This window comes from Schistocerca nitens, chromosome 3, assembly GCF_023898315.1.
Source record: "Schistocerca nitens isolate TAMUIC-IGC-003100 chromosome 3, iqSchNite1.1, whole genome shotgun sequence".
NCBI lineage: Eukaryota > Metazoa > Arthropoda > Insecta > Orthoptera > Acrididae > Schistocerca > Schistocerca nitens.
In genome coordinates this window covers 967159622-967174654 of record NC_064616.1, presented here as the reverse complement: position 1 = coordinate 967174654, position 15033 = coordinate 967159622, and positions in this window count along the sequence as shown.

Sequence of the window (15033 nt, the reverse complement as noted above, 5' to 3'; positions counted from 1 at the left end):
CGCCACACTGGATGAGAATTCTGACACACAGGCTCCCTGTAGTAATTTGCAGCATGTTCAGTAAATTCATTTACTTGGTTGACCGAATCACCATGAACTAGCTGCCTCGGCTACCCAGTGCATACATTCGACTATTTTGTAATCACAGAAATAAAATCACGTAACTGCCACCTACACACAACTGCCAACAGTGTAGGATGCAGAAGTTTAAATAGGAAGTGTTCCTTTCCACTTGAGCTATTCTATTGCGCTATCTGTTACTAGAAAACGTCGTTCAGTCCAAAAGAAAAGCTGTAACTGTTTGTCTCTCAGAAGTCAAGACCTGGCCATATGCATAATCTCACAGTGCTGTGGAATCCAAAAGTTCTGGAGGAATAGTTGCCGAGCTCTGGAGCTGCTGTAGCTATGTGTCAGCTTGTAGCATAGATAAGATGTCGCGAGTTCGAATACATTCAGTGCTAAATTTTTTAAAACGCAATTCTGCTCTCTGCTGAAGGTATCAATCTAATGGAACTTTGAACATAATTCCCTTCACTTCTCAACCCAAAGTAGTCGCATGTGGAAAAAGGGCTAACTACTGTGACATTTTGTTCTATTCAGGTTTAATAGACAGCAGGCAGCAGATGCATCTCGAAGATGTGCAGGGAGAGCGCATCGTGCCATAATATGTCAGAAAAGCATTTTCTACATTAGCCGTCGTGTGGTAGTGATATTTTATTCTTCTTCAAACTTTGTTTGACAGCTTTAACTCAGAACAAGTTTTCTACATGCATGTAATCAATAAACTGCATGTGCATTGTCAGACTGTCATAGGTAACATCAGAGAATTCGCATATATCGTTGATGATTAATTTCTCTCTCATGTTTACTATTGTTTTAACAACACTAAAGGAAACCTTACGAAAATTGTGCACTGTATTATAAGAAATGAAATAAAACTAACCATGATAACCTTACGACGAAAGTATCTGTACACAAGCATGCCTCTATCGACACGAATTAGTAAAATACTACTCACTTAGATTTTGATTGGGTCTGTGTTTAATTGGTATGCTGTGTCATACTCAAGAGGTATGCAAATGTGGCATTTCATAAATATAGTTACGTCTTCCTAGAAACCCAAAATTCGCTTGGCAGCAGCGGAAAGAGGCCTTACCTGTTGTGCAGCATTGTAAGTTTTTCAACATTGCACTATGAGCTGAAAGCATTTTCTTACGATTTCCTTATTGATGTTTGATCTGACTGCTTGTAGCTCTTTCACAGAAGGGATAAAAACGTTGCAGTCAGTGAGACTGGAACAGCGAACCGTAACAGACGCTTTTTCACAGGTCAGCACGTTACCACAGAGCTGGCGAGGAGGTATGGGTCTTAGCTTCCTATTACGAGGGCAATAGTAACTAGAACTCGTAAACCGCTATTTGAAGGTCGAGATTAGTTGCGGTTTCCACCTGCAACGACTTTCCTGGGCTGAAAACCGTAAATTTTCAATCTTTTGTTGCCCTTCAAGCGATAATAACTCAGATTATTCAATGGAAATGACAGGTAAAATCAAGTGAACTTTGAGGCTTAATTCCGTGCACACCAGGAAGTAACTCGTCGATCACAGAGTTGCCAAACATACGTTGCCTTGTTGCCAAATCTCAGTTACAGTACCAGCAGGAAGAAGACGAACCGATGTGATCCTACAGCGGTCTGGGAAGTGACCATAGCTGGTGTCTCCAAGTCGCGGCTGCTACGGCCTGGAATACGTAATGCGTCTGATTCGCTTTCTGTAACTAGGTTTAGGGACTGGAGCGTAGTTACTAATAATACTCAGAACTGACTGCAAACTGAGCATCATAAATCAGTAACTCTCATTGTTGTTTTTATATTTCTTTTGTAAGTGTACTCAAAACTAAGAAAGTCATTCACAGGAGTTTTCGTGCCTCGCCGATAGTCGAGCACAACATACAAATAAAAATAAAAAAGAATGTGTGTGTGTGTGTGTGAGAGAGAGAGAGAGAGAGAGAGAGAGAGAGAGAGAGAGATAAATAAAAAGCAATGAGAGAGACTGTAAAAAATTGTTGTAAAGAAATTGAATCATGGTATTTAAAGAAATCTTTCATTAAAATGACACGTTCCACATCATTACGGAATGTCGTATTCATGATCTATGGAACAAGAGTTAATCTAATGTAATCTAATCTAATCTAATCACATCATATTGATGATTAGCCATGAAGAGTCATGAATTACCGAAATTTTGGCCCATACCAGTAACCAAATCTAAACTTGAAAATAAAAGACGACAATTTTTGTAATAAACCGTGACTCCTATCAAGACCCTTTCGTCCCTGTTATCTAACCACGAAAGATGTCTGATATACCTCCATTCTGAAGTAACAAAGTGTGCATGCATTTAAAGATGAAGTGCATGATGTGAAGTTCTGTGACGGAGATATGAACCCAACACGTAATCCGATTGTTAACTAAGAAAAATCAAATGTTACGTATCGGTTTTTCTTACGAGCCGCTAGGTGTCTGAATCTAAAATAAGGATACAAACTTTTGTGCCTAAGCGACAATCGAACTGCACACCTACCGTGCATCCACGAATATAGCTTAAGTATCAGTTGTTTACTCATGAACAGTAAGATGTGTGCGTGTTTGACCAGAAATAGCGACACCTGTTGCGATTGTTGGAAACACATGAACAGACATTGAAATTGCGCGTTAATTTTCACTAGCAAAATGGTTCAAATGGCTCTGAGCACTATGGGACTCAACTGCTGTGGTCATAAGTCCCCTAGAACTTAGAACTACTTAAACCTAACTAACCTAAGGACAGCACACAACACCCAGCCATCACGAGGCATAGAAAATCCCTGACCCCGCCGGGAATCGAACCCGGGAACCCGGGCGTGGGAAGCGAGAACGCTACCGCACGACCACGAGATACGGGCCAATTCACTAGCAGGTGGGTGTGCACTTGATAAAGCTAGAAATGAAATTATGAATATTTTTGTACTGGATCAGGTTTCAGACCCACATACTTACCTTTGGAGGAGACCTAGAGAAGATTGCAGTCTTGGGAAAAGGAACGAACTGACTGAACTATACTGTTCCGAGAGATTCAGATCCTCGAAAGAGGAGATACGAATTCGAATCACATTCCAGCACCAAATTTTTAAACGTCTCTAGTTCAATCAAGTACAAGTAAAATAAGAGCCCTGTCCCTTTAAATGGCTATCGGTTCATCAAATAAAATAAAATTTTCTAGTGTAAATAAGCTTACTGGCGACTGTATTTCTGTTTACCATGACTTCCGCTGTGTCATTTCCCAACGTAAACCGGCTCTGCCCAGTTGGTAATGAAGGAACGTGATGTTTAATGCGGATTCTGGATTATAACGTCTTTCTCTTGAGGTTACCAGAGGTAAAATAAATCTGTTTGTGCCTCTTAAAAGTAAATGCCTGAACCCACGCATTGCACCTGTGATAGCTCGTTCCACCATACCATTGTGGCCACATTACCCAGCCCCAAGAGTGTGCTGTAACGGATGATGTGCTTAGCTTACAAAATTAGTCACGGTGGAAAAAATGCGAGTCTATTAAATGGTCAAGTAGAAGCAAGCTTCTGACGCAGAGATTATGCTATTCTCATGTCAGCAGGATGTAAAGACTCTGCTAGGCATCATAGGCTGGATGTGAAGCCATTTTGATTTTTCACAAATTCAGCAAATTACTTAGTTCGAGAAAATCCACTGTGAAGTGTGAAGTTGCCGGATAATTCGATTATTACTGTTATTATTAATATCATTTTATTCATACCGCTGCTGTAACACAAGTGCTTGAACATCATTTAATGCCTTTTGGTCACTATAGATGTAGTTTCCCAAGAACAGGTTCTTTCCCTGTCTACGGAATCCTTTTCATGTTAATATCAAACACCAGCAATTACTCGTAGATTACTTTAAAACTGAAGTAATTGACGAAGACGTTACTTGGTAACAAAAACGCACTGCCTTTCTTCATTTACTTTCGCCTAGAAATGGCTATCGAGTACTGACAAACCAAAAGGCAAGAGATCTTACTGCCTTCCGATATACGTTGCTGTTAGTTCTCCCACATGATTTGGTCGACATGACCTGTTTCAAGTTGTATATGACAGACAGTGTTTTAGAAAATCTATTGTTTCCCTTTGAAATAAACAGAAGTATTTTCATTCTAAGCTGTCCAAGTACAACATTTTCGCAATATTAATTCAAATTTAATATTCGCTTCTATAATGTAGGAAAGTATTTCACAGTCGCAAAACTCGCATCCGAAACGTTGACCTTACACTTGAAACGTCCCCTTTTGAACAATTATTACACGACTGTGCTTAAACTGACACACAATATTTTTAGCGCAACGCAATCTGACTTTAAATAATCTCTACAAGAGAATGGCCCTGCCTAACATTTACCTGTACTTTTCAAAAATCACTTACCTCACAAAAATCTTGGTTACTCCCACTACTGCAATACAGCAAGCGCCACTACTGCCAGCTAAATAAAAGATTCAAACTATGGAAGGCACTAACTACTGATAGGGATAGTTAGCGAATGAAATATATTAATAGAGAACAAACAATGTATTTACCTTGATATCATCATATATATAGAGCAGTTCATGACAAATTTCAAAACTCCGCCATCTCTCTCCCCACATCCACCACTGCTGGCGACTCACCTCCAACTGCGCAACGCTACGCACTGTTCACAGCCAGCTGCCTAACACTACAATGGCGAGTATTACAATAATGCAAAGCAGCCACAGACTGCACACAGCACAGCCAGTGATTTTCATACAGAGGTGGCGTTACCAATAAAAAAACCTAAACAGCCTACTTACATAGCCCCCATGCTCCCCACAAAAAAATTTTACAAATTGTGTTGGACAGTGGCCAATACGGATTTGAAGAAATTTTTCATAATTACAATAACAAAGATATCAAATGCGCACACTTATTGATACAATGTTGGTCAAAAGCAAAAATTTTCTCGCAGTCCATAAAGACAGTCCTGATCGTTGAATTGCAGTGTTTTTCTCAAAGACTGAGCAGTAAAAGAAAATGTACACAGAAGTAGTTGATTTCCATACAGTCTTGAAGAAGTAGTGTTGTCCTTCCAACGGAAAGACAGTGTTGACTCTTGACATGCAGACAGGTCATGGGCCACAACAGAACAAACCCACAGCGGAGTCGAAGTTTTGAAGAATATCGTTTGGTAGGTCATCACAGAGCAGACCCACTGCAGTCCTGGTAAAGATTACGGTATTGGTGGGCCACCAGAGGTGCAGACCCACTGCAGTCTTGTAGAAATAATGGTATTGATGGATCATCAAAGATGTAGACCCACTGTAGTCCTTGTAGAGATAATGGTACTGCTGGGTCATCAAAGATGCAGACCCACTATAGTCCTTGTAGAGATGGCCAGCAGCCATCTGTTGTGACTATGCAGGTGCACAATCACCATTGAAGAGTCTTGCGGATAATAGAGCAAGTCCATAACCACCACTTGTGCACTCACAAAGGTTTTGGAATTGTCCTTAGAACCAGCAATGCTGTTATCCAGTCCCTTGCTGAATTATTAACACACGTGCAAACACTAACAGTCCCTACTTCTCACATATTGTCCATATACTATGACCAACAGAAATGTGTGCAGTGAAATGAATGCTTGCAAGTTACTTAGTTCGATAAACTGGTGTCAATTACAATTTTATAACATGAGAATACAATTACAAAGGTACAAAATACATCATTAAAAACATAATAATACAGATAACATTTGTAGTAATATGGGCTTTACAAAAGAATAGAAATAACATATACATCAGTGTCACAGGAATTATGACATAAGTACATACATGAAAGATCAGAATAACTTTTGGAATATCAACTTCACACACGAGCATTAAAACAAAACAGAATAAATAATATCTAAGCATATTTACAAGTTAAATAACATATTATTAATACCAATTATATTTGAGGATAACAGTATTCCTCATCATAGTGAATAGTATTAGAAAAAAAAATTCTATGAAACTACACAGAGACAGGAAGAAAACAAATACACAAGGGTACACAAACACATAGTGGGATAACACAAAAGGAAAGGACAGGGTTTGTTTTCAGTGTAACATTTGGTACTGCAGTCCAACCCAAAACTTCATTCCATAGATCTTTCGTCTTATTTCAACCTTTGCTTCCACCAAAAAAATCCTATCCAAGCATGCTTTCTGTATTTATTTCACATATTTCTTACATCATTATTTATTTTCCATTATCTTACTTCATCATTTATTTCCAAGAAAATCCTACCTAAACCTGTTGTCCCTAAACCCTACCTTTTTTTGGTTCATATCCTCTTTCAAAATACTGTTTTGGCCAAACCATTTTCTTATAGATTTTCAATGTATTTCTTCCAATTCATCACAACTTGTTCTCTTATATAGTCTACCCCCTCTTAAGCTAACTTAAATCTACTGAGCTCAGATGCTAAACTAAGGAACGAGGCAATGCAGCAGCACAAATCAAGTAACACAAACATCAATGACAAAAATTTCAAGCTGGCAAAGCAAGCTACAGTAAATCTAAATTACCAAGCAATTCAACATTACAACTAATATGAGGCAATGCGCAGCAAACAAGAAAAATAAATCTGGCTTAGCAGAGTAACACAAATTCAAATTCAGTAGCACTATTCCTGGCAAACGGCATAACTTATACCTAAACATGACAAAGTTCAAGCAGAAAAAATATTACACTAAAGATAACAATGCAGATAAGGGAAATTTATAATCACATCTTAATGTCTATGTAATTAAAGTGGTGCACCACAAAAACTAATTCTACAAAAAATTACTAAGTACTAGAAAAGAAAATTATGTATGCAGTTCCTGTGAAGGTAAATGTCTTTTTGTGCTCCCTCATTTTTTTGAAAAAAATTATTATTATTTACTTGATCTGTAGACAGAAAATATTTATATTAGTACATCTATGAAATTTTATTTTAACCAATGCTGCAGTGCAGTTAGAAACTAGATATTAAATGAAATAAGCAATTACGCAAACCAAAGCATAAAAATATCATTCAATAGTCATGTGACATTTCATAAGTTAGTAGAAATTCTCTCAACTCTCGTAGAAAGACGCTTGTCAGGATCAGGTGTGCAGATGTAAAAATGTTTCCAAGTTATTATTAGCGTGTCGTATTTACGATGCTTTCTACAAAGGAACGTCAATAGCAAGGATAATGGCCTCCCTTTTTTTTCTACCTGTGCCACTGAAAAGGGCTCGCAATAATGGCTTTTTCTCAAGGCGGCTGGCGCACCTGGCCGCTCACAACGAATTACGTCATGGTCACTTACCTTTCATACCGAAATATTTACGACAGCAGTTTTCGCTACAGTGACAGTCTCATATAAAAAAAATTCACAGGTTGAGAATTTGATTACAAATGTGTAGAAACAAAATCTTATGAATATAACAGTGTCTAAAAAATTTTCGCCGGCATTGTGATACATTCACGCATTTACACACATTTCATAATTCTAAAATACGATTCTTGGTTTCCAACATCCTTTTCCACAAAGCAGAGTCCCTAATTCATTACTCCTTACCTTATTACACATATACATATTCGTCGACACTTCTTCAATATTTCCTCATAACAGCCATGTAGCATAATCAAATTCCTCATATAGCATCAGCTTCTTGACCATAAACATACCTCAGCAGCATAATACACATCGTCGTCGTAAAAATAACATCATAACACCTCAGTCAACTCTCAAAATCGTCGTAGCTTCCTCCAATAATTTCAAAACCTAAAAAAAATTCTCTGCTCATGTCAAAAGTGTCATCTACCTCAAATGTACTTTAAAATCATGCTCCCTTACCAAATACATCATTCAAAGCTCTCATAGTATCACAATGGTTCCGAAAAAATATGAACAGTTCACAAAGTACAGACAAAATGAAATTTCATAAGTGTGAAGTTGTTCAACTGTGTAATTACGTAAACATCTGTCACTAATGCAGTAAAAAAATGTTTATCTCTCAGATAAATGATCAGATAGCTGTGTAATTTGTGTGTTAGAGAAATATGGTACCGATGTGTAAAGTTGTATAAGCAAATACCATATTAGCTAGGGCTCCTTGTGCGTGCCAAACACATGGTACACAAAGTAGGCGTGTACCCCCCTGAGGATTAATGTAATTATACCCTCAGGTGTTACAGATTACAGCAATGGAATGAAATATATCACGGAAAACCCTTGTATCATTGTACTTCAAATGTCTTAAAAAAAAATGTTTTAAGTGCGAAATTAATCACTCAAATACGTGTACTGTAGCGCTAAACTGTGCGTCATGTTGTAAGATAACCTCTGTGAAAGTCTCGTAGTTATCGTCCTCCGAAAGCTAAGTTCTGCAGAAGTCAATGTACTTACCTCATGATAAACAAAAGTGAAATGCTTTGTGTATAGATATCTTAGTTATTACGCTTATTACCGTGATGAAGAAAGTACTGTGCTGTAACGTATTGTTGTGCTACAGAAAAGGCTGTCTCCTTGTAGCTATACCACAAAAGTTACTACTAAAACATGTTTTACTTTCCAGAAGAATTCAGAAAAATTGTGCAGATATAAAACAGATACACTGCAAAAGCAACATTGTAAATTGTCACTCATTAGTAGCGTCGTGATAACATCGTGTAGCTGTCACATAAACTAACCACTGTGTCCTCTGGTATCTCACAGAAAGTACTTTAAATCCAGAATGTATTTTCAAGTAAACCAAAATGTTGCATTAGAATCTCATTAGCAGTACCAGTATGTGTCCTAAGTATGTAAGCCTGATAGTCGTTACGTAATCGTGCAGCTAACAAGCAAGAATGTACAAATACAACACTGTGTCGTCTGTTCACTATAACAATACATTCGTAATTTCTGTTTAAAAATGTTCCCTAGGTTCTAGACTGGATGTTTAACTTCAAACATTGTTGCATGTTAACAGATTCTAAGTCTGACAAAGCATACTAGAAACGTGAAGTGAAAAATTTTATGGCAAAGACTAAGTTAAAAAGCAGATTATCTCTCAATAAACGGTTTTATATGTGAAGTGTGGTGAAATCCTTTACTCTTCATAGTACTCAGAGTTTGAACTTGAATGCAATTGTCATGCGGTGTACGTCGGTAAAGAATACTGGAATTTTTCTCAAGGTTAGCGTCTATGTTATTTTACTCTGAGCCAGCCCGCGCACGTGGCAGCCTGCGGTGCGAGTCATTGTCTGTCTCTTTGTTGGCGCGCGCCGTTATTGGGATTAGGAGACCTAACTTCTACAAATTCACTTTGACGAGAGGGCCCTGCCCTGTGTAAATCCCGCCAGTTCTGATGCAGTTCAGGTCTGTCGTTACGATCACATCGTCTGTCGTCATGTCAGTAGTTCCTGTAGTTTCTTTCTTGTCGGTTAAGTGGTGGAGAATTTCTCCCTGAATCGTAACTGCGCGCTGGACCGTTGCGTCTAAAGTTATTCTGTCTCCCTTGATAATAATTGTTTTGGTTCCCATATTGTCTGTTTCTCTGATTGTCTCTGTGATAGTCATTACCGCAGAGAGGTGATCTTTCCCTGTAATTATTACTACTCTGCCAACGGTTGTCATACGGGTGGTGTCTGTTTCGGTCACGATTTACGTTGAAAGAATAGCCTTGTCGTATATTATTTCTGTCATCGCGGAATTGTGACGGATGTGATCTGTAATTGTTGTGCTCCTGCGTTCCGCGATTGTCAGTGTCAATTTCCAGTTCTTGTAACAGTCCCTGAAAAGCTTCAATGTCGTCTTTGCAACGTCCTGCCAAAATAATGTGTCGTAAATGTTCAGGTAATTTGATTAAGCAAATGCGGATGAGTTCTGAGGGGCTGTATGGGTTTGAAAGATACTGATTCTTATGCAACATGTCTTCAAAATATTTCACAAGACTGGAGAATTCAGATTGTTCGAAATGTTTCATCATTATAATGCTATGTTTTACTCGGTCTTGTGTAGCTTGAGACCAATATGCTGAGAGGAAGGCATGGTAAAATTCTCCTTCACTGTGACAATCGTGAATGACCGATCGCATTCTTACAGCTGGTTCATTCTCTAAGTAGCCACACATAAATTCTAATCTGTGTTCTAATGACCAGTTGGGAGGAAAACAATGAGAAAATTGATGGAGCCATGCTTGTGGATGAATGTCGTTGCCAGAATTCTTAAATGTTTTGAATTTACGTGTAGTAATGAACAGCTTATAGTCAAAATCATCGTGTCGGCGAGTAGCATATCGGTCATTGTTACGTCGTGTCGGCGATTCCATCTCAAAATTCGGTGCACATTGCCAATTTATTTCATAACTTCCGAAATGCCCTGTGTTATTATTTTGCGGCTTTTCCGTATTTCTAAGTCCCTCTTCCCGTGTTGGAGCGCGAGTGTCCTCTGAAATACGTAATTCTTGTATTACCTGTGTCAGCTGATCTTGTACTTCCCGGATTTCTCTTTGGTGTTGCGTATTAATTTGATTCATATTTTGTTTCAGTTTCCTAATTTGTTCGCTCTCTTCTGTGTCATTAAAGACTACCGGTTTTGTGTCATTCAGATTATCATCTACCTTCGTAGATAAATTAGTGAACTGATCCGAAAGTTCGGCTACTTTCTCCGATAGTGTACTTATTTCCTCAGTGTGTTTTTCTGAACCAAGTTTCAGAGTATCTACTGCGTCCTTTAAGTTTTCCTGAGATTTTGCAAGTTGCGTAACCGAATCGGTAGATGCAACTGAGTCAAATTTAGCTTGCAAGGTCTCATGATTTTCATGAACAATAGTTTGCAGTTCTTTTATGGCTGCTTCGTGATTCTGTAATGCATTTTCATGCCGCGAAAAAATAGGTTGAAAATGCTCACAAATTTGTGTTTTTACGTCGTTACAGACTTTTTGACATTTCGATTCGATTTTATGTAACTCAGTAGTCAAATCTTCACGTGTTTGTTCAAGCGTGTTGTGAAGATTTTGTTCCATTGCGTCTAACTGTTGCTGTGTTTGTCTCTGGTGTTGTTCCATTGTGTCTAACTTTCGAAGATTTTGTTCCACTGTGTCTAACTTTCGAAGATTTTGTTCCATTGTGTCTAACTTTTGAAGCTTTTGTTGTGTTTGTCCCATTTGTTGTATTAATTGTAATAACAATGCACTGGTGTCTGGAACATGTTCCTCAGTGCTTTTCGGCAGTGAATTTGCACCGGAAACGTTCACATTTTGACAAGCAGAAAATGTGTCTTGACTTATTTGAGAAAACGGTGAGGATCCAAAACCTGAATCTACAATATTTGCAAAATTGTGTCCTGTCATTCCCGATTCCTGAGGCGAGCTGTTGCCGACCAATCGATCGATAATGCTTCCCTCTTCACTAATTGTTTCACTGTCCACGCCATTGTTTGCCGCCCGCTCCATTTCCCTATGCACAATTACCAAATTACTACTTTGAACATCAGTTAATTCATTACTCGGTGGCGCTAACACACTCCTTTCGTTTTCACTGTCATTTCTCAGTTTACTTTGGAGCCTAGTATTACGTTTTTCACACGCCATTATTGTCACAGTATTTCACACGACAACACAGAAAAACACAATTTGAAGAGCAAAAATAAGAGAACACATTAACATAACACTGAAAATAATATCTAGTTAATTGCAGCTGCGAAATACTTGGTGCAAATCTACATGCATGCCACAACTGTTTTACTGTACAACAATGAAAAACTACAACTACAAAGGAAATTCTCTCTATGATTACGCGCTAGCAATAAACAATAGCTACACTAATTACACAAACTACAAGAAAAAATCAGAAGATTCCAGTGAGGTATCCTGGCAGGGTATATGAAACGTCCCCTTTTGAACAATTATTACACGACTGTGCTTAAACTGACACACAATATTTTTAGCGCAACGCAATCTGACTTTAAATAATCTCTACAAGAGAATGGCCCTGCCTAACATTTACCTGTACTTTTCAAAAATCACTTACCTCACAAAAATCTTGGTTACTCCCACTACTGCAATACAGCAAGCGCCACTACTGCCAGCTAAATAAAAGATTCAAACTATGGAAGGCACTAACTACTGATAGGGATAGTTAGCGAATGAAAGATATTAATAGAGAACAAACAATGTATTTACCTTGATATCATCATATATATAGAGCAGTTCATGACAAATTTCAAAACTCCGCCATCTCTCTCCCCACATCCACCACTGCTGGCGGCTCACCTCCAACTGCGCAACGCTACGCACTGTTCACAGCCAGCTGCCTAACACTACAATGGCGAGTATTACAACAATGCAAAGCAGCCACAGACTGCACACAGCACAGCCAGTGATTTTCATACAGAGGTGGCGTTACCAATAAAAAAACCTAAACAGCCTACTTACACACTTAGTCGCTGACCATAAATTCTAGCTCAGAGTGACACCAGTTTAAATAACCTAATGTAGCGAAGACTGTTTGCCAGTGCTCTTTCTCACCGGAAAATACGCTCCATAAGTACACTGTAACAGTAATTTCTGTGTGGAATTTGTCAGTAAGCTTTTGCTTTCCAACCGGCAAAATACGGCAGAGTACGGCCGGTAAACAATTCACAAACCACGATTTAGTGCCAATAAGACGATTTCTTTAAACATTGTCGAAGCTGAGGGAATTTAGTTTCTGCTTAAATCGTCTTAAGCAGCAACGTTCACAGATATCTCAAATAGGAAAAAGCTGAATATCCAGGTACGAAGGTTGTAAAACAAACTTCCCACAGTTTTTGTCAGGTTGATCTTTTCGTCTGATAACACTGCTTAAGTATTTTGTCTAAGAGGTATCACAAGTAGTATCCCTGTAGCTGTGGGAATCATTGGTTGAAAACGAGTTTAACACCAATGGGTACAGTGCTGCTAAATTTTCACAATTATTATCAACCTGAGTTCATCCACAAACTGAGGCGTATTTATAATATTGGAGCTAGACTGTGTATCCTTGTCTTTCTTGAGTGGTCATTGGAAGGCGTTTACACACACGTATACAATACTATGAATACTTCGAACGCTATGGTTAACGTTGCTCTCATAAACTACTTTTTATTTAAATTCTTCTGGGTCTTCAGCGTGCAATATGTGTTGTAGATACAGTCTCAGACCAAAAAATTGACCGCCGAGTCGTTCACGTAAGGTGGACAATACAGTCGTGCTCCTCTCGGAATTCTATGTCTGGCAATATGCTCGATCTAGCAACATGTAGACTGCGGCACTTCCCAGAGGAAGTCTTGACTCCAGTCTTAGTACATTACTCTTGACTACGACCGTAGTCTTGAGGTAAAACGCGAGACCAGCTAATATGATATTGTAGATTCGCTTGAATTACACTCATAGCTTCAGCACCGAGAGGAAAGGGGCGATAAAAATGTTGTCGATATGTGCTTTCGGTCGCCAGACGTCATATTAGCTGGTCTCGCGTTTTACCTGAAGATTACGGTCGTGTTTCAGCAGCGGTATGAATAAAATGATAGTAATAATAACAGTAATAATCGAATTATCCGGCAACTTCACACTTCACAGTGGATTTTCTCGAACTAAGAAATTTGCTGAATTTGTGAAAAATCAAAATGGCTTCACATCCAGCCTATGATGCCTAGCAGAGTCTTTACATCCTGCTGACATGAGAATAGCATAATCTCTGCGTCAGAAGCTTGCTTCTACTTGACCATTTAATAGACTCGCATTTTTTCCACCGTGACTAATTTTGTAAGCTAAGCACATCATCCGTTACAGCACACTCTTGGGGCTGGGTAATGTGGCCACAATGGTATGGTGGAACGAGCTATCACAGGTGCAATGCGTGGGTTCAGGCATTTACTTTTAAGAGGCACAAACAGATTTATTTTACCTCTGGTAACCTCAAGAGAAAGACGTTATAATCCAGAATCCGCATTAAACATCACGTTCCTTCATTACCAACTGGGCAGAGCCGGTTTACGTTGGGAAATGACACAGCGGAAGTCATGGTAAACAGAAATACAGTCGCCAGTAAGCTTATTTACATTAGAAAATTTTATTTTATTTGATGAACCGATAGCCATTTAAAGGGACAGGGCTCTTATTTTACTTGTACTTGATTGAACTAGAGACGTTTAAAAATTTGGTGCTGGACTGTGATTCGAATTCGTATCTCCTCTTTCGAGGATCTGAATCTCTCGGAACAGTATAGTTCAGTCAGTTCGTTCCTTTTCCCAAGACTGCAATCTTCTCTAGGTCTCCTCCAAAGGTAAGTATGTGGGTCTGAAACCTGATCCAGTACAAAAATATTCATAATTTCATTTCTAGCTTTATCAAGTGCACACCCACCTGCTAGTGAAAATTAACGCGCAATTTCAATGTCTGTTCATGTGTTTCCAACAATCGCAACAGGTGTCGTTATTTCTGGTCAAACACGCACACATCTTACTGTTCATGAGTAAACAACTGATACTTAAGCTATATTCGTGGATGCACGGTAGGTGTGCAGTTCGATTGTCGCTTAGGCACAAAAGTTTGTATCCTTATTTTAGATTCAGACACCTAGCGGCTCGTAAGAAAAACCGATACGTAACATTTGATTTTTCTTAGTTAACAATCGGATTACGTGTTGGGTTCATATCTCCGTCACAGAACTTCACATCATGCACTTCATCTTTAAATGCATGCACACTTTGTTACTTCAGAATGGAGGTATATCAGACATCTTTCGTGGTTAGATAACAGGGACGAAAGGGTCTTGATAGGAGTCACGGTTTATTACAAAAATTGTCGTCTTTTATTTTCAAGTTTAGATTTGGTTACTGGTATGGGCCAAAATTTCGGTAATTCATGACTCTTCATGGCTAATCATCAATATGATGTGATTAGATTAGATTAGATTACATTAGATTAACTCTTGTTCCATAGATCATGAATACG